Here is a 21,956-nt window from a genome sequence, read left to right on the forward strand (position 1 = left end):
TTCCTATATATGTGTAAGGTTGTTTCAGAAAGGGGCATGCATATATACCTGAACCAAAACTATGTAACGTTAGCCTAGTGTCGAACATAAACCCACGAAAAAAAGCGTGTGGACACGTAACAACTTAGTTTTGTGTCAGACCTTTTACACTTTCATTCATAAATTCACCCCGTCTGTGTTTGCGAAACGATTGAATCGTGGAATCCAGTCAAAAATAGAACTTGCTGTATAAAGCAGAACGTCACGGGATTTGGCTATTTTTGAATAAATACATCTATATTAGGGCTGTAAAATGAATCAAATATCGATTTGGATTAGTGTATATGGATATTAAAGTTAAAAGAGACTAAAATTGTTCTACGTGTCTCTGGGAATGAGCGCTCAATATGTGCATTTTTGTCATTCAGATACACACGCCGACTCCGCCCTCAACACGCCCCCAGCTATGATGCCGACTGTATCTATGGAGTAGACCAAACTAAACAGGGAGGGAGGGAGGGAGGGCAAAACACTCACATGAAAACAAAATCGATCGACTCACTCATCCATTTAGCGTAGAAAAGAGATGTAATATGATTTCCATCATTAAAAAAAAAAAGAAATTCTATATATATATATATATGTGTGTGTGTGTGTGTGTGTGTGTGTGTGTGTGTGTGTGTGTGTGTGTGTGTGTGTGTACACCAGGTGGGCCGGTGTTCTGTCGATTTGTCCTACGCTGTCAGATTTTCCTACCTCCCACTAAAACAGTGGGTAGAACAATTCCACAACGAAAAATGCTACTGTAAAGTTATGGTTTATTAACGTCTACACCTACCACAACCCTAATCATACCCTTACAGTACTGCAAATACAGTAATTATGTGTTATATTCGCGGTTGTAGCTAGAAGGGATACAGCTACAGGAAACCAACAATAAATATTATTTTTTACCAATAAGATTGCGTTTTTATTAAAGTCTACACCTACCCCAACCCTAAACCTACCCTTACAGTAATGCAGATACATTAAATATCAATGTTTAGCATGAGATGAAGGACGCGATATTGATGTGCGCGTGCGCAGTAAACCCCGGTAGGAAAATCTGACAGGGTAGGATAAAATGTCAGGACACCGGCCCACATTGGCCAGCGGCCCACCGGGAAAAGTCCTGGTGCTCCAGATGGCCAGTCTGCCCCTGCCCACATGTTACCACTAATGTAGTTAATTTATGTACCGTATTTTCCGCACTATAAGACGCTCCGGATTATAAGGCGCACATTCAATGAATGGCCTATTTTAGAACTGTTTTCGTATATAGGGCACACCGGATTATAAAGCGCATAGAACAGAAGATACTTCAGTGAAACGTTTGACTGGGTTTGTGTTATGCATCCACTAGATGGAGCTGTGCTAAAGGGAATGTCAACATTTTGACAGAGCGCCTTGATTCATATATAAAGCGCTCCGGATTATAAGGCGCACTCGTTTTTTGAGAAAATTAAAGGCTTTTAAGTGCGGAAAATACGGTAATAAACTTTTGCTAACTCTTTTTAGAGATGGAAACAAGCAGACTAGCAAACTGGCATAAGGTAATGTAAGAAACACATTTCAGTCAGATGCAGTATTTCACAGTAAAGTGCTTTTGTTTAGAGCAGAAGTCACTGTGAGTTTCATGCGAGCAGGAATGGAAACAAAACAAAACAAAACAAAAAAAAAAAAAAAAACACACACTATTCACACACACCAACATTGGCCACAAACCTCCAGTAGACAGATGCTCATGCAAAAGCCGTTGGTCCACTAGACAGATCAAACCAAAATCAAGCTTATATTACAATTCATTGACCAATCTTTAATTGATCACATTTGATTCTCCTGTATGTCTGCTGGAATATAGTGATCATACAAAGGAAATAGAGCAAAACTGTAGCTGAAATATTTTGCTGTAAATAAATATGTTAAGTTCTTATGTCATCTATGTAAAAATGTGTTTTCCTCTTTTTTTTCCTTTGGCAAAATTAGTACTAAATATGGTGATTTTCACCAATTGCAAAACTCAACCATAGACTCGGCAAGAGGTTCCTAGTGCTTTGAATGAAGTTTGATCATCTTCTTGTGGTAATAGGTGCATACACCACGTCATCATCCTCTTTATTTTTCTGAAATAAAATGCAAAATACAATGATAACACAAGATATACTAATACTAAATGGAAAAAAATTTTTAGCAAATTATATAATTGAGGCTCAAATTGATAAGTGTTGAAATCATGTTGAAATCATAGTGGACATTATCAAGTGCACTTATTCAATCCAATAATGAACTAAAACATCGAGTGTACAACCGATGTTCAATCAACGGCTAAAGAATATTAAAAATGTATTGTGAGGGTTGTGCAGAATGAATTCCCGCGTCTCGACAGAAAATGACGCCTGCGGCTGAATCATCCAGTCATCCAGTTTCGGGTACATTGTAATCTCGTATGAATTTCTTTTTAAATGATTATTAAATTGTTTATTTAAGGTTTATACATGCTATTTTTTAAGACAGATTTTAAGCCTAATATTTTCATCAGGCCTGCTACTGGAGCTGCTTGTTTGATTCAAATGATTAAACAGCAAACACAAACTGCAAAAGTGGCATGGGGCCTACTTGGTTTGCAGTCTTTTTCCTGTTAAACACACAACATTCGGAGTCCTCTTTTATTTTTAATTTCACTGCATTTATTTTCACTCGTTCATTTTGCAGTGGATTTTAATTCTCACTGAAGTACAGTAGGTTACTGCAAGGTGCAGCCTCATCTATTGGAGTTGGTTTGTAATGCATGAAATTAGTAATTTTTTGGACCAAAATCAAACTCAAATGTAGCCTATAATGATAGCCTATTAAACACATTTTAAACTTACTTTACAGACCAGATTAATAAATCTTAATACACACGCTATTGTTAGCTATATTATAGCACATGAGTCAGTGTTTTTAATTTGAATGATGATCTGATACAATGTATGGAAGGAAAAAAATCTTTTTGAAATGTAATATGCAAAATGGCAATGTATTTCTGTATTTAAATAGAAAATTTCACATAAATATGTGCAACATTTAGTGCAAAATTAAAATGAAAATTATATAATTTACATTTGCCTTTTTCTAGTTTTAATATGTAAATTAAAAACATATTTAATGCAATTCAAACTACACTTAAGTGTAAGTGTCAATTCATTTAAGAAAAACAAAAGACATTTAAATAATCTACCCTTTTGCTGCACATTTGTCTCAGAAGTCTAAATGTATTTAGGAAAAATGGCATTTAAATGATAATTTTTCCTCAGTTTTTGCTTGGACATGTTAAACATATCTAATTAATTTGGGTAATACAATTTCATTTACATTTTGCAACTTATAAAGCATTAAAATATGTTTTTAATTTACATATTAAAACTAGTAACTAGTAACATATTAAAACTAGTATAGGAATGTAAATGTATATTATATAATTTAATTGTAATGTTCATTTTGCACTAAATGTTGCATATACGTATGGAAAAATGTCAATTTGAATAAATAAATACATATATTTTACATAGTTCAAAATGAATTTTGCTACCCATATTCTTCTATAATAGTGTTGTTGTAATGTAGGCTATGTGATATATTATTATATGGACAAAATACATGTTCACACATATCTAAATATGGAATAACGCCGGTAACGACGTTATTTTTTCTGTAACGGGGTAATCTAACTAATTAACTGATTTAATAAACTATGTAATCCGAACGCACCCCTGGCTCACACAGCGACTGAGAAGGTGCGTTAATAACGAGATAAGCGATTATGATTAGCTAAGGCAGAGTCGTGTGTTTCGTGGTAACCAATCAGAGCCAGTGTTTTTACGCCAGCGGCGTCAAACACACACGCACGCACACGAGATTTGCAGCAGCAGCAGAGATGGCGAGTCAGGAACAATCCGATGAAAAGTTGGCATTTTCAAGGTGGAGATATAAGCACTACTTCAAATTCATTGTGGTCAAAGGCAAGAACGTGCATGTAATGGGTACATGTAATATGTGACACACGCATCTACAAAGATAGTGGCCAAAAACACTTTTCTTAGAAATATAGTAGGCTACTTGGAAGTGCAGGATATTGCTGTCTGTTGATGTGCAATAAATATTGAAAGTTATGTATGAACACCTGTCTGTTCTACTCATTTTAACTGACTTGTGAAAACTGCTCCAAAAAAAAAAAATTCTTTGACATTTAGCAACTTTTTTTTTTTTCTAAACAGTAACGCAAATAGTTACTTTATCTGGTAACGAGTTACTTTTATTATAGAGTAATTCAGTTACTAACTCAGTTACTTTTTGGAAAAAGTAGTGAGTAACTATAACTAATTACTTTTTTAAAGTAACGTTCCCAACAGTGCTCGCTACTGACAGATAGACAACATAAATATTAATAAATAATCTTACCAATTTATGTTGCTTTTTGTAGAACATCGGCTCAGCGTAAGTGATCTCATCTTCGCTGATCTGAACTGTTTCAGATTAAAACAACAAAACATAATATTAAACCAGTTTCAAATATGTGTGATATTAGTGGTGTCACAGTTCGAACGTTAATACAAACAATTTAATATTTAATGCTGCCATTTAAAAAATAAATTAAGATAAAATAAATGAAGAGTGACACAATTTATAAATTAGACAACCTACAAGATGTTTAGCAAAGTCTTTTACAATTTTTTTTTTTTTTTTGTATAGTGAAATTTAGTCTTTAGTTTAGCATTTAATCTAGTATTTCAAAATCAAATATCAGACTGATCATATTATTATTTTATTTTATTTTCAGTGTATTAGTTGCTATAATGCTTGTTTAAAAAGTAATAGGAAACACTTACCCTCGTGGTCTGTATTTCTGTGTTTCCTGAAGATGCAGAAGATCCCAACAGCAGCTAAAATCAACAGAGATCCAGCTGCAGCAGAAATCAACACTATCAGAGAAACTGAGCCTTCTGGAGGACCTGAAGAAGATGATGAAGAGACACATTAATGTACGTGAATGTGAACAGAATCACTGATATATCAGCACTGCTGTACCTGAACATGTGTGACAGAGTTTGCTGATGTTCAGATGTGTGGTCTGGTTTGAGATGGGATTGTTGATCACACAGCTGTAGCTGTTTTTCTCCTGATATTCCACCTCCAGAGGTAGAGAGAGACTGATGCTGAGATCAGACACACTGATGCTGGACAATAAACTGTTTCCTTTGTACCAGGAGAGAGTCACATGACCCACATTCACCACTGAACACAACAATGAACAATTCTGCTGCGATGAAGATGAAGATGATGATGAACACTGTGAAGAGTCTCTGCTGATGACAGGAACAGGAAGACGAGCTGAAAAACATGAGAGAATAAATCTAATCAACAATCTTATTTTAAATGCAATGTTTGGAGTTTTCAAATGAAATGTTTAGTCCTTTTATAATGTAATTTAGTAACAAATAACCTTTTTACTCACTATAGACAGAAACACTGAATGTTTTTGATGACCACTTGACTCCACTTCTCTGTACTTCATAACGTCCTGCGTGTTTAATTGTGATGTTCATTATGGTCAGAGATCCAGTCTTATTGTCCAGCTTCAGTCTGTCTCTGAATCTCCCATCAGTACCTTCAGATGTGGAGAAGATTCCAGCAGCTTTACTGATTTCAGCTATTTGGGACGTTTCAGCTCCAAACTTCCACAGTACGTCTTCGTCTTCACGTATTTTAGTGACATCAGTGTTCAGAGTAACAGAATCACCCTCCATCACTGACACTGACTCACCAAACACACCTGAACAAACATGGACAAATACTGTCACTGACATTTAATTTACATTTGATTATTAAGTTAAGCGATTATAGTTACAAAATAAATAGTGCCCCATAATTGTTGAATTTTAGTGAATTTCCAATATTTAAACCTAAGCACGTTTCTTTGAAGGTCTACAGAGAACAGCATCTATGCGCCGGCAAACACAGAGAAATGGTGCAGTTTAGTCGTGTGGTGTCCAGTACTTCTGTTTAAACTGATTTGTTATCTGCAGAATATGTGCAGGACTGAATCAATGCAGGATATATAAGCTTACTATTATTAATATTCTGAGAAATATGTTTTTTGAGTGACAAAGTGTGTTTGTTGATGACAAGCTTTGCTAGTGTTATTAAGAATGAGTTAGTTTGATTAGTGTAATGCATTTTTATGTGAAATTTACTTCTGTGACAAGCTGAAAGTTTAAACTGTATGAAGAGTTTAGAAAAAGTGAATAACGTTTTGGAAATGGGTCTTAGCATTTGTAATAACAAACAGTAATCAGCAAAAACAAGCCAAAATAAACACAAATAATTGACATTGGATCACAAAATAAATCATTAGGGTCTTTTTTATTATTGAGATGTATACATCATCTGAAGGCTGAATAAATAAGCTTTCCATTGATGTATGGTTTATTAGGATCGGACAATATTTGGTCGAGATACAACTATTTGAAAATCTGGAATCTGAGGGTGCAAAAAAAATCAAATTTTGAGAAAAATCACCTTTGAATTTTTCCATATAAATTCTTAGCAATGCATATTACTAAATGAAAATTAAGTTTTGATATATTTACGGTAGGAGAAGTTACATTATTTTGATTATAAATACACGATCATTTCAGATAGAACATACAAATGTTTAATTCTTCTGGAAATTTACAATAGCCTGTTTCTTCACAATAAGGATTAATTTAATAAATAAAAGCAAATGAAGATAAAATAATTTGAACAGTAGCAACAGCTTTACTACTCCACAATGGAAAGAAATTAGTTCATAAAAATAGATTTATAACTTACCGATAAGACTCCACGAGTTCAAACAGAACAAAACAAACATGTGAGACATTTTCTTCAGTTGTTCTGTGTCTGATCTAAGAAGACATACATTTACTCGATGTGTTTGTGAATCCTCCCCCGACAGAGTTTGACCCTCCTAGTTTTTACGCTTCATTTGCATATGATACAATCTTATATTTCATCTGGCCCATAATAAGACTTTAGCTGTTCATAATAAGTGACATTATTCTTTATTTTTCAGCATTTATCATAGCTTAAGCTCATAGCATAAGATAATTAATGGCCTGACCAGGTTAAATAGCTAAAAGTGAATAATATTGTGTGAATTAAAAAAAAACAACTATATTACATGGTGAAATACAGCAAAAGTTTAGTGATTTTAAAATGGTAGTCTATTATTAAATACACAGTTTTAGTGTAAGAAAAAAAATCTAAATACAAAGTTAAACTGAGTATGATCTGATGGTACCAGTTTGCTAACGTTCATGTTCTGAGTCAAACTGAAAGCAGCTGTGGTTTGTGTTTTTGAGAAATGTGTTTGATCTGTTGGTGGACAAACATCATGCAGCCAATTCAGATGTGTGTTCAGTTTTGTGTGTGAAGGGCTTCTTCCTGTCCAACTACTCTTTAATCTATTGTAAAAAAAACATGATGAGAAAGTGTGTCTGAGACGAAGGGAGACAAACAGTACAAAATAGTCATATTAATGAGTTTAGAAACTCTTTTTATTTTCTACACTTTTTTACAAAAACACTGACTCCTAATTCAATGTCCACCACACACCAGCTTACTGATGGAGAGGAGACAGAGTGATGAAGCCAATCAGCAGATATGGTCAGAGGCCAATGGCCAGATTTGGCCAGGATGCCAAGGTCAAATTGAAGTCATTGAAAGCGGCAATCATTTGTATATTTAGCAATATATTATATAATATATGTATCATCAATATATTATTAAATGTATTCAAATATATAATATATTAGAAAATAAAAAGGGAAAATAATATATTACAATATATCACAATATGTTTTAAGAAGTATATTGGTAAATATATTTTCCTTTCGTAAGGGACAGTAGAAAACTAAACCATATCTGCGCCAGCTGGCCTGGATCGGCATGCAAAGGAATGGTTTTAGCATGTTGGCTGCATGTTCTTGGGTCATGTTTTGTGCACATGGCTTTTGATTTGTTTGTTTCTGTATGCCACTGTTTATCTTAAACCTGCCCTTCTTTTTACCTTTTTTTACTGGTTAATTCCTTGTCTTTGCAGTCCTCTGTGAGTTTGATGTTAAATGCTCCAGTGTGTTGTTTTGTCCTGCTCTGCTCAGTGCAGTGGCCAGTATGTTTTCTCTCATGGCATATTTTTCTCTGCATCCAGTCCTTGCCTCAACCAAACCTGACACACAGACTCTGGACTTTGATCTGGCAAGTAGAGATCATCACTACAGTATCCTTGGCATATAATCATTGGCTATAATCTAGCTGTTTTATTGTATGTTAGAATACTGTTTAGTGTTTTTAATTCAACACAATAAATGCAAAGGTGCCCTTTGACCAGACTAGACTTTGACTAGATAATCTCTTTCACCTTCACATGTTTTCACACTGTGTTTTTTTTTCTTCACATTTTGAATTTCACAACTTGAAGTCAAACGTTCTTCACAGGAACACTGATGTTTCCTGTTGAGCTCAGTGCTGTGATGATGCTTTAGCTGCTGTTTCTCACTTTTTTTAAATTTATAATTTAAATCATCATTATAAAATTAATGTCCAAAGTGTTAAGATTTGTTGTTCTGCTAGTATATGACACCAGTATATGACAGTGCTGCAGATTTAATGAGATGGGGCGAGACATTGCAGGAGATTAGGGTAAAAAATATATATAAAAATAAAAGTTATTGCCTTACTTACCCACCTGATTGACTATATTGCTAATTGCAAAAAATAAAAATAAAATAAAATATTACAAGTTTTCTAAAATGTTTGGTTTAGATATGCAAACTAGTCATTATTTAATGAATTATGTGCTAATTTGCATGCAGTTCTAGTACAAAAAAAATCTAAACACTGACTGGATGATGTTAGTTTAAAAAAAAAAAATTAGTTACAGTCCAAAGTTTTTGTTACACTTTTAGTAAGGTTTAGTCTGTGTTAAATGGCTAGAGGTGCACATAAGAATGTTGTGTGAATTGTGTATAAACTGTTTAGTTTGTAGGTGAAGGGTTTCTTCCTGCCCCGCAGCTTCCAGCTTTTTAAATTTATTTGATCTCTTCAATGAAACAAAACACAGCTGTTTCTGACACAGTGGAGAAATGATATATTTATATATTTCTCCACCGAGTCTATTTCTGATGTGCTGCACGCGCTGAATTAAAGTGACAGGCTGACAGTGCATGGTTCGGTTTTTATTTTGTAGCTATTTTTCGTAGCTGCTGTACTTAAATGTCCTCAGGAAACTATTAAAATTAAATTATTTATTAATTCGTTATTATTAAAATAAAAAAAAAATGTTTTTATTAATCTGGGGTGCGTTTCCCATACAACGATGTAACTCCCTGATTAACTACCATAGTACGATGCATCGTTATGGAAACGAACTAACTACTCACGACTGTTTCCCGAAACCATAGTACCTGTGTCGCAGATCCATCATTCAAACTACGCTGGTTTGAGCATAGACAGTAAAAGAAATGGACACAGCGACCCCATTGGAACTCAATTGAAACAAGTGAAGCCCATTTTTTTGCGTTTTTTAGCACTTCCGTTTCTGACGCGCAGACTCAAACTAAGCTTGATGACGTCAGCAACCTGTCTGACAGATGTAAATTTTCTAGTAGCTGTGCGTGCAAACTGCCATCGTTAATCTTGCAGAGACGACGAGCTTGAGCGGGGAGTTCTTTGGCATGAGTGACAAGGAGTAAGTATTCTGATTAATTATTTTGTATAGTATTTTAAAATGTAATGCCAGTACGCCATATTAAGTTAATTGCCTGCGAGCTTCTCCTCCTGTCTGTACGGTAATTTCTCTACTGTGCGAAAGAGAGTCGAATGGGTATGATGCAATCGTTAGCCTATTTTTACAAAAACTGTTTCTACGAGGCCATAATGTGGCATAGAAGGTAATGGAGCCCTTTATACATTGTTGTGTATCTTTATAAATAAATAATGGACAAACAGAGTCTTTAAACGCCTCAGATGTAAAGTTATATGCTGTCAAAGTGACACCAAAATGAATGAATGAGAATGCTAATGCAAGTGAAGTTCTGCTACAAGATGGCGGCACGCGGCCGACTTCAACTTCCGGTCGACTTCCTTGCCGCCTGGGTTTGAGCCGTCGTTCTTCTTCTTCTTCGATCTAATGGCAGACGGGAGACATGAGCACATACCACCACCTTCAGTAATTTGGTTTTATTTTCTCTTTTCTTCGACGCGAATTACGCTTTTGAAATGATGTTATGTAGGAGTCGAGTAATAACGAATCGTTCATTTATTCTGCAATACATTATATACACACACGGAGTTAAAAATATGCTCTTTTCTGATCCCAAGGTCAATAATTTCACAATTTCATATACATACTATTTCTTAGGCTATTTAGCTAATACTCATAGGCTATTTAACCACAGTTTAAACTGTGGTGTACTGTTGTGGACACCTGATGCTTATTTTGCTAAATTTTTCCTATTTAAGTCTCCTTGCCATTCTGCCACGTGTTAATGAAAATTACCCGAAATCCCCAATTTTCAAAGCAGGAAATTGCAGTTCTTTTGGAGGAGGGGGAAAATAATAAAGTCCAGCTATTTTCAAAGCTGCAAAACAGCATTACAAATGCTGACAAAAATAAAATCTATGCAGAAATCACTCAAAAAATAAATTATGCTGGCTATGGATACGAACAAAGCCCAGAAGTCAGGAATAAGTGGAGGGACTTCGCAATTGTGACAGAACGGAGGGCTACGGCACGTAAGAGGGAAGCAAACAAGACTGATGGGGTATCAATACAGTTCCTCCTCTCCCTACAGAGGAAGAGAAAGTTTTGGCCATACTGGGGCCTGTTGCAATGGAATGATCCTTGGAGGTATACATGTGTATCAACCAGGCCTTTGCCTTCAGAGTTCAGGCCTCCAACATCAGGCCCTCTCCAGTCTGGTCCTCTAACATCAGGCTTCATATCTTCAGAGGGCAATAAGAAGAAACATTGCTTTAAATTCAGTTGTTAACTACACTGCATTATTATGATGTTGGAAATATCTGGAGGTGGTGGGTGATGGCCTGATGGATGGGTGATGGAAGCACACATGACTCTTTTGTGTGGGTCACTTCTGCAGTTTGCAGGTGGCTGAAGAGGGTGCATGGCTTTGGTGATAGCTGGCTGCTGGGAGACAGAGGATATCTTATTCACCCATACCTCCTGTCACCTGTGCAGCATCCAGCCACCATTGCAGTTTAAACCATTTGACATAACATCTGCTAAATATTTGGTTTATTTTCTGATATGCATTAAATGAACACTTAAAAACACACACAAAAAAATAAAAAAATATTTAGCAAACAGTGTCTATACTGTTTCTGTCACGTTCGGTGATACAGGAAGCAAGGAGAGATCCAAGTGCAGGTATGATGTTTTATTGAGGGCAAATCCAAAGGGGTAAACAGTCCAGGCAGGGTCAAAACCAGAGTATCCAAACAACATGAAACAGAACAGAACCCACGGCAAGGGCAAGACTATGGATAGCATCCAACATTAGACAAGGACTCCGTCACACAGATCAGACAGACCGGGTATAAATACACAGAAGGATGATGAGGGAACTGGAGACAGGTGGGGAACAATCAGTTAACTCAAACAAGGAGGAAGGTGACCAAATAAGGGAACAGGAAGTGATAAGGTGACAGACACCGTGGGAAAGGAGGACACCTAGTGGAAACCCAGGGAACACAACCCAGACACTGTGACAGTACCCCCCCTCTACGGAGCGGCTCCCAGACGCTCCACGACAGACACAAAACAGAGACCAGGAGGGAGGCGGACAGGTGGAGGCTCAGGGGGAGGGACGGAGGGCCAGAAAAGAAAAACATGGGGTACAGGCACCAGAATGTAACACAAAAAAGGGAGACCAGGAGGGAGGAGGACCGGAGGAGGTTCAGGGGGAGGGACGGAGAGCCAGACTAACAGAGGGGAACAGGGACAGGAGTGAACACAAAAAACAAACAACAACATGAAGCCCCCCCCCAGGGCGAAGCAGAAGACCACCACGTCTGTGTGGTGGAGACTGGAGTCCCCCAGGGCAGAGCAGAAGACCACCACAACCGTGTGGTCAGAGCGGAAGCCCCCCAGGGCGGAGCAGAAGACCACCACGTCTGTGTGGTGGAGACTGGAGTCCCCCAGGGTGGAGCAGATGACCACCACGTCCCTGTGGTCGATGCCGGATTCCCCCAGGGCGGAGCAGAAGACAACCACAACCGTGTGGTCCGGGCGGAAGCCTCCCAGGGCGGAGCAGAAGACCACCACGTCCTTGTGATCGATGCCGGATTCCCCCAGGGCGGAGCAGAAGATCACCACACCCCTGTGGTTGAGGCCGGAGTCTCCCAGGGCGGAGCAGAAGACCACCACAGCCGTGTGGTCAAGGCGGAAGCCCTCCAGGGCAGATCAGACCTCTGTGCGGCTGGACCAACGGAACGACGAAGCTCTGGTAATCCCCTGGTGTTTTTACTGGACTCCAGAAGATCGGTGCTGGCCTGACTCTGCTCGCGAAGATCATTGGTGACTGGCACTTGTTCATGAAGATCACCGGTGACTTGACTCAGTCCTTGAAAATCACCAGTGTCTTGACACAGTCCTTGAAGATCACCAGTGACTTGACTCTGTCCTTGAAGATCACCAGTGACTAGCCCTGACTCTGGAATGTCAGCGGTGACTAGCCCTGACTCTGGAAGGTCAGCGATGACTAGCCCTGACTCTGGAAGGTCAGTGGTGACTAGCCCTGACTCTGGAAGGTCAGCTGTGACTAGCCCTGACTCTGAAGGGTCCACGAACACCTGACTTGACTCTGGAGAGTTCACTGTAACCTGACTCGACTCTGGAGGGTCAACTGGAACCTGACTCGACTCTGGAGGGTCAACTGGAACCTGACTCGACTCTGGAGGGTTCACTGGAACCTGACTCAACTCTGGAGGGTTCACTGGAACCTGACTCGACTCTGGAGGGTTCACTGGAACCTGACTCGACTCTGGAGAGTTCACTGGAACCTGACTCGACTCTGGAGTGTTCACTGGAACCTGACTCGACTCTGGAGAGTTCACTGGAACCTGACTCGACTCTGGAGGGTCAACTGGAACCTGACTCGACTCTGGAGGATCAACTGGAACCTGACTCGACTCTGGAGAGTTCACTGGAACTTGACTTGACTCTGGAGGGTCAACTGGAACCTGACTCGACTCCAGCTAGAATCCTGTGCAGCGGCGCTGGGCAAGCAGCCATCTTGGGCCATGACTCTGGACAGGGAGCCCTCTTGGGTTGTAGTGCTGGGCCGGCGAGCATCTTGTGCTGTGGCGCTGGACCGGTGGCCAATTTGGGCATTGGCGCTGGGTTAGCGGCCATCCCGTACTGTGGTGTGAGGCTGGGGGGCCATGGTGGAGAGCGATGCTGAGCTTACTCTCGTCCACTCCCTCCTCGGCGACCTCCCCTGGTCCCGCGAAACACGACCAGAAGGGTTCCCTCAAACCGATTGCTTCTCTCCCGCTCGGTGGCTAGGGAAGAAGCATCAACCGACATACCGCTGGATCTCGTGTGTGACGGAGTCCTTCTGTCACGTTCGGTGATACAGGAAACAAGGAGAGTTCCAAGTGCAGGTATGATGTTTTATTGAGGGCAAATCCAAAGGGGTAAACAGTCCAGGCAGGGTCAAAACCAGAGTATCCAAACAACATGAAACAGAACAGAACACACGGCAAGGGCAAGACTACGGATAGCATCCAACATTAGACAAGGACTCCGTCACACAGACTCAGACAGACCGTATAAATACACAGAAGGATGTACACAACCCAGACACTGTGACAGTTTGTCTCTCTCTCTCTCTCTCTCTCTATATATATATACATACGTACATAAACACATTTGTAGAGAGTATTCTATTTTATAATTCTGTAAAAACAACAAAATCTCTCACATATTTATACATTTTTGTTACTTTATTTTGGTACATTCATTTACTATAAAATTACTTTGATTTGAGTGTTAACATTTAATGTAAGTGAAAACCTCTAACACACTGTTTTACCAATATTGTTATATGACAAATATGTCTTTTGGAATGTTTTTACAAAGGTAACTCACTCGACAAACTCACCGTTTCTTCGCACAAACGAAACGATGCGGCTGTGTTCCAATCGGCATGATGAATGCTTTCAGAGGGCACTTCGAAGGGAGAATAATTGCGAGGGGCACGTTGCTATATAGTTTCAAAATGCATTTGTAATAAAAATAAAGAAGGCGAATTAGGTAATAAACTTTAACCACAACTTTAAGTCTTTTAAATCATTCAAAGTGGATGGTAAAATCGTCTAAAGGAATTAGGGCATAGGGTCGATAACTCTGAATAGAACACAGCCCAGGTGTGGCGCAATCAATGATGTCGACACAGCAAACTAACGACGAACTATGCCTCTAACCACAGGTGGAGAGCTGTCGTTCCAACGACACAAGTTTGCGATGCAGTTTGCGAATGTCCGTTAGAACTATGGTTTCGGGAAACACCAAATCGTTGAACTACGTTGGTAACGACGGAACTTGCGACCATAGTTGGCTAACGATGCTTTTGGGAAATGCACTCCTGATTGGGTGGGCCACCAGTCAGGCTCACCCATAAATCCGTGCCTGCTTGTGGTTCTGACACTGTTTCTGTGTGTGGGGGACTTCCTGGTGATATTTTGCCATCACATTTTACCGTTATATAAATACTCATACAATGAGCACATGAGCACATGCTCAGCGCACAGCATGTTTTAGATGTTTGCAATGGAGCAAAGTGCAGAGCAGTGCACAGGAGAGTCTGAACAGTAGCAGAGCAGGAAGAAAGAAAGAACATTTATGTTGATTTGTTATGCACTTCATTTTACATCCCTTTTCCTCATGTATATATTATGTATATTTACAGTATTATGGGCCTAGCCATTACAGTGATTGAGTAATAGCTACTAACCCCTGAACCTATCCCTAAACCAACTTTCTTGGCTAAGTACACTGCAATTGCACTGTTAAATACAATGTATTCGTTAACTGCATTTAATAGATTAATACACCTTCAATAAACCGCTTTCAATTGACTTGTAAAAGTTTGTGTAAAATGCATGATTTAGAGAGTTTTTTTTATTTTATTTTTTGGTATATAAATAGTTTTGACCAGCGGGTGTCATGTGGTGTTTGGAGAGATTTGGGACAGTGAATAAATTTGCTAATGGATTTAAAGCTTTGAAAAGGTCCGTTTCACACTACGGGAATCAATAATGCAAATCTGCGTGCGTGTGATTTTCCCCTTTCTGGTCAATGTATCCCTGCCTCTGCTTAATTATTTTTATCCCCGTTGGGGATAAATTTACCCCCCCCCCCCAAAGTTATCAGTGCTACTACACTAGTGGCGAAATGTATCACAAAACTTATCATGGATCCGTGGTTTGATTAAAGTAAATTTTATTTTAAAATGCGCTACTTTGCTCATCCTCTCTGTATTCACCATTCTGCAGACTTGCTCAATGCCAAACCCCCCCCCCCCCCCCACCCCCCACCCACAGCGCTTTATTGATTACTCCTCACAAGTAATAGCCTATCAAAACTTGCGAGACGGTTGAAGCCGGTCCGCTGGGCAATGGAGTTTCCAACTTGGCCACTTTGTCTAGCGACTTTTTTGACAATCATTTTTCAGTCTCTGAGACTCTCTGGTGCTGCCGTACGAGCGCGAGGTCTCTCTTTCCAAGCGCTAGCCTCTCTCACTGTATCTGCTGTGTTCAGCGAGCACAGAGAGGAGCAGCACTTTCAGTAAAAAAAAAACAACAACAAAAAAATATATTATTCTGTTGCGTCTAACTCTATTTTACAAGCAAGTATAGCCGACATCAGTCACAGCACAACCACTGACTTTATCGTATGTGTATTTGATTTCATTAGTGCAGATTCATGTTTGAGAGCTGGTCATGTAGTCTTACTGTATGCCGTGGTACATATTGTGGCCATTCATGTGAAGTGAGTGTTGGTAGCAAAAGCGCCGCAACAATCACATGTAGTAGGCTGACCATGGTGAACATTAATAGCTTGCCATAAAAGATACTCTTGCATGTGAACTCGTTCACAAAGTAGCTCAGCTCAGAGTAACTCAGTTGGGATGAGAAGAATAATGATTAGGCCAGTTATGCAAATAGTTTTGGTAGCATGAAGTGCCAAAAACCATGTTGCATGACAAATGTGTGTTGCAAATATCCACAGAGTCCACTATTTGTTCCTTCACTATTTGTGACTTTGCCTCTAACAATAGCTTGCCATAGGAATCTACTAAGATGTGAGCTCCCCCACTGATTTGTTCCAGCTCAAGCGTCAGCAGAGCTGAAAGAAAAATTAATAGCTGGGTAGACTAATGCTTGGTAGCACGAGGCGCCAAGACCATAATGCAAGACAAACATCTGCTGCAGAATTCAGCCAAATCAAATGTGTCTGTGTGAAATGTGAATGTGTCTGCATCAATGCAGCGCAGCCGATAACGGAGAGAGAGCAAAACCTGCTCACTGTTATAGCTTGCTATAAGAATACTCTGAAACACGAGAGCCCTTCTATTTGTTTCAGCTCTCAGCAGCAGCGGAGCTGAAGGAAGTAGTCAGGCAACTAATATTGGTAGCACGCAGCGCCAAAATAATAGTGCACAATACACACCTGCTGCAGGGACTCCTCAGAGTCTGCGTCTAAAAACAGTACACAAACAAGATTTGGAAGCGCAAGTGCCAAACCAAATGAACGTGTCTGCATTAGTACAGAGCAGCAGTTAACGTTAGGGAGAAAGGGGAATTTATACACACAGTTATAGCTTGCTATAAGAATATTCTAAAGCACATAATTTTTTTTTTCACTTATTTGTTTCAGCTCAATGCAGCACCGAAGCTGAAATAAATTACATTTATTAATTTAGCTGATGCTTTTATCCAAAGTGACTTACAATTGCTTTATATGTCAGAGGTCACATGCCACTGGAACAACTAGGGGTTAAGTCACAGTGGATTCGAACCCGGGTCTCTCACACCAAAGGCATTTGTCTTATCCACTGCGCCAACACCACCCCTAAATAATAAGTAACTAACTGCTGTTAGTTTGCACGTTGCATTAGGAATCCACATACGTTCCTCTACTCACAAACTCACAAACTTCATCTTTATCTGTAGAAACATTTTCAAAATTTGTTTATTAGAGCAGAGAGGTTCAAAGCTGTTTATCCTCTTTACCTGTATTACAGTAGCGTGCTATTTATCATAATATTTGATTCTGTTTGGTTCTCCAGGAATCTGAAGTGCAGAGGATTTGATTTAAAACAAATCTGCATGTTCAGATGCACAAATTGTGAATAAATATTGCTTTACACACTAAAGGTTAAAAGAGAGCATGCCTGCCTCAGTGTTATGTGGTGCTTAAGTTTTTTTTTTTTATTTAATATTTTTAATTGTGTTATTATTTAAGAATTTGATTAATTAGATGTACATCTCCTCTACAGGCTCTAAAAACTGCTAGGGCCGAGCATATCAACAAACTCATAGAAAATAACTAAAATAATCCAAGGTTTTTATTTAGCACAGTGGCTAAATTGACAAATGAAAGTGACGTGACATTCAGCCAAGTATGGTGACCCATACTCAGAATTCGTGCTCTGCATTTAACCCATCCAATGTACACACACACAAATACAGAGCAGTGAACACACACACAGAGCAGTGTTCATCATTTATGCTGCGGCGCCCAGGGAGCAGTTGGGGCTTCAGTGTCTTGCTCAAAGGCACCTCAGTTGTGGTATTGCCGGCCCGAGATTCAAACCCACAACCCTAGGGTTAAGAGTCAAACTCTCTAACCACTTGGCCATGACTTCCCAAATAACCAAACACCAGTACTATTAAACGTTTAATAGTAATGACTTTATGAATTTCTTCACTAATAAAATAGATAACATTAGAAATACAATAGCGAATGTAGATTCTACAGCGTCTAACACTTCAGTTACATCCATCGCAGCCAAAGATAAACTGCAGTGCTTTACAAATATAGGCAGTGCTTTAAGTAGCCCAAAAGAGGTGCCGGTACTTTATTATAGCATATTTTTGATGACTCCCCTCATCCCCTGAGGTAACAACACCTATAATGAAGGGGTTATATACAGCAGTCAACATACGACCTTATGAAAAATAATAAATCCTTTTATTAGTTAGTGGATTTGCTTGAGCTAGAAAAAGCTACTGAACCTAAATAAAATGTGCAAAAGGATAAAAAAAAAAAAAACCTTAGAAAGACCTGCAGCGATATCATTCAGGCTCAAGTACACCTGGCTGCAGCGCGTCATCTGATTTTGACCGTGTTCTTTTAGTACTCTGAATCTGAAGCCAGAAGAGCATATTAAGTGTTGTTCAATGTATTTGTATTTAAGCCGAGTGTGCCGTTTGTTGCATCTGACAGCGGAAAAAGCGACGCATACGCTTTTCACTTGTAAATCTCAAGGGTGTATGGGTAATGTAGTCTCTGCTCTCTGTGGGACGAATTAGGAAGCGTGCATTGAAGGCCAAGGGCGCTCTGAAAAGCGGCAGCGCCGGCAAAAGATTAAAACCTCTATTAAAACAGATGTCCAAATAAGCCTACCGGTACGCTAAAAGAACGTTCTGGGCGAACAGAGAGGTGGCGGTACTCAAGAGCTATATTTGGAAGTGGCGGGACTGAGTACCGGTGCGTACCGGCCCACTTAAAGCACTGAATATAGGACAGGAAGAGCTAAATGAACTTATCACTGTATCTAAACCAACAACATGTTTCTTAGATCCTGTACCCACTAAATTACTGAAAGAGTTGTTACCTCTAGCCGAAGAACCACTTCTCAATATTATTAACTCGTCGTTATCTTTAGGTCACGTCCCAAAACCATTCAAGCTGGCGGTTATCAAGCCTCTTATTAAGAAACCAAAACTAGATCCTAGTGTACTGGCAAATTATAGGCCTATTTCAAATCTTCCATTTATGTCTAAAATTTTAGAAAAAGTTGTGTCTGCTCAATTGAGCACCTTCATGCGAAAAAAAATTATCTGTATGAAGTTTCTGATGCAGAAAAGCTAGTTCATGCATTCATGACCTCTAGACTGGACTATTGTAATGCACTTCTAGGTGGTTGTCCTGCTTCATCAATAAACAAGCTACAGGTAGTCCAAAATGCAGCAGCTAGAGTCCTTACCAGGTCAAGAAAATATGATCATATTACCCCAATTTTACAGTCTCTGCACTGGCTACCTATTAAGTTCCGTATCAGTTACAAATTATCATTACATTATAAGGCCCTAAATGGTTTAGCTCCTGCGTACCTAACTAGCCTTCTACCACGCTACAACCCATCACGCACCCTAAGGTCACAAAACGCTGGACTTTTGGTAGTTCCTAGGATAGCAAAATCCACTAAAGGAGGTAGAGCTTTCTCACATTTGGCTCCCAAACTCTGGAATAACCTTCCTGATAATGTTTGGGGTTCAGACACACTCTCTCTGTTTAAATCTAGATTAAAAACACATCTCTTCTCCAAGCATACGAATAATGCATCTCTTAAATTGTGAGTGTAGTTGCATCTGATCAAATGTGCATTTTTATTCTTTAGCTTGGGTCAAACAAATTAATTTTAATTTGTTGGATCAGCAGCTATGCTAATGATGTCTCTATTTGTTTCTATGTTTTGCCACACAAGCTCCAGTCTGGATCCAGAACACCTGGGAAGAGATGATGCTGACCCTGAATCAACAACAGAACTAACAATATTACTACAAGTGTGACTGCATCATATAATAATTATTAATTAATAATATGAATAATGTTCATCGTCTGGCTGACTACGTCTTGTATTTTTTTCTGAAAAATCCTGTCATATGCACATAAACTGACAGTCACCACTTATCAAGTCAAGTTATTTTTATTGTCACATCACCACAGCACATGTGCCTCGGCGAGTGAAATTCTAGGGAGCTTGCTCCAGAAATTGCAGAAACAGTTAACATATAACCAACAGACTTCAACAGGTGAATGTGACTATTTAGTGAAGCTAAATATTGTAGAAAAGTAATTTTCTGTAAAGTTGCTTTGTAATCATTTCTATCGTAAAAAGTGATATACAAATAAACTTGAATTGAATTGAATTGAAAACGTATCTGGTAATAAATTAATAGTTTTATTGCTATTATGAAATCCTTAATGGCAATAATGCAATCTTCACACTACATGCATCAGTAATGAATTTTTCATCCTGCAGACTTTATTCTTTTATCAGATTTTTTATTTTAAATATCAGTTAATTATTGTTGATTTTATCCAAATTGTCAAGTTCCAAGAAATGAATGCTTAATATCTTTAATATTCATAGTTATTTAATTATATTGTCATTGTTTTGTTTTAAATATATATTTTTGGCATGTTTGCCTTTATTTTATACAGGGCAGTACAAAGAGTACAATTCGACACCGAAAAATGCTACTGTAAAGTTATGGTTTATTAACGTCTACACCTATCCCAACCCTAAACCTACCCTTACAGTACTGCAAATACAGTAATTATGTGTTATATTCGCGGTTGTAGCTAGAAGGGATACAGCTACAGGAAACTAACAATAAATATTATTTTCTACCAATTAGAATGTTTTTATTAACGTCTACACCTACCCCAACCCTAAACCTACCCTTACAGTGATGCAAATACATTAAATATCTTTGTCAGCATGAGAAAAAGGACGCAATATTGATGTGCGTATGCACAGTAAACCCGGGTAGAAAAATCTGACGGGTGGATAAAATTTCAGGACACCAGGACTCGACTGGAGTCTCCCAAAGTGTGTTGTGTCAGAGCGCTGCTCATGAGGCTGTTGGCTCTGATGTTGTTTTTTATTGCAGAAAAAAGATCCTTCAAACAGCTGTTGGTTTGTGTTTCAGGTACTCCTCCTGCTGAACGAGATAAAATACAGAGAAAGTCATTGAAGGAGGGAGAATCTGTCACTTTAGATCCTGGTGACATAAAAAACACAGATGATGTGATGAGATGATATTTTAATGAGACTCTCATCGCTGAAATCACTGGAGATCAGAGTAAGATCTGTTCAGATGTTCAGTGTAAAGAAAGATTCAGAGACAGACTGAAGCTGGATCATCAGACTGGATCTCTGACCATCATGAACATCTGAAACACAGACTCTGGAGAATATGAAGTGAAGATCAGGAGCAGAAACTTTATCATCCACTGTCATCGCAGCATCAGTATCACCAGTGACAATAACTTCAGTGTATCTGGTGAGTATAATTTAGTTATTCCCTTGATCAAGTTGAGATGGTTTAATGATTTTTATCTGTTCATTGTGGCCTGTTTGACCAAGAGAGCTCTCATTATTAATATATCATTGAGATATATTAATATATATTAATATTAATTCACCATGTTATGCATGTTGAATGAAATATTTGTCATAAAGTGATCAACATGAACAATGTCTATAATCAATGTTACAATGATTATACAATGTTACAATGAGTATACAATGTTATGAATTTCAAAACCTGATAACTCAGTATTATCTCCTAACACAGTAATGTCTTCAGTGTCTTATCTCTTATGTCCAGAGTTATCTGGGGTTCATTTATTATTTATATGAAAACCCCTAACGTATTTCTGTTCTTCATGAAACTATCAAGAAAAAATAAATTCTTGTGGTTTTGTGTTTGTGTAATTGATACATCAGTTCTGTTCATTTTTACCTTCTTTGAATCTGTTTTCTTTCTTTCAGGAAAACGGTGTAGAAGACGCAAAAGTGGTGTTCCCAAAAGTAATC

At 38.6% G+C, this 21,956-nt stretch overlaps 1 protein-coding gene and 1 long non-coding RNA gene across 2 annotated transcripts in view; one reads left to right on the forward strand and one right to left on the reverse strand.

The window, feature by feature from the left end:
• The window catches only part of LOC113082694 (uncharacterized), a 1,197-nt gene extending 1,109 nt beyond the window's left edge, over positions 1-88 (reverse strand). The window contains exon 1 of the long non-coding RNA XR_003282821.1: positions 1-88. This exon is cut by the window's left edge and continues 305 nt beyond it. This is a non-coding gene — a long non-coding RNA (uncharacterized LOC113082694).
• The window catches only part of LOC113082688 (dentin sialophosphoprotein-like), a 146,674-nt gene that overhangs the window by 77,447 nt on the left and 47,271 nt on the right, over positions 1-21,956 (forward strand). The gene's annotated exons all lie outside the window — the stretch shown is intronic.

The sequence above is a fragment of the Carassius auratus genome, unplaced genomic scaffold (assembly GCF_003368295.1).
Source record: "Carassius auratus strain Wakin unplaced genomic scaffold, ASM336829v1 scaf_tig00036718, whole genome shotgun sequence".
In the NCBI taxonomy this organism is placed as follows: Eukaryota; Metazoa; Chordata; class Actinopteri; order Cypriniformes; family Cyprinidae; genus Carassius; species Carassius auratus.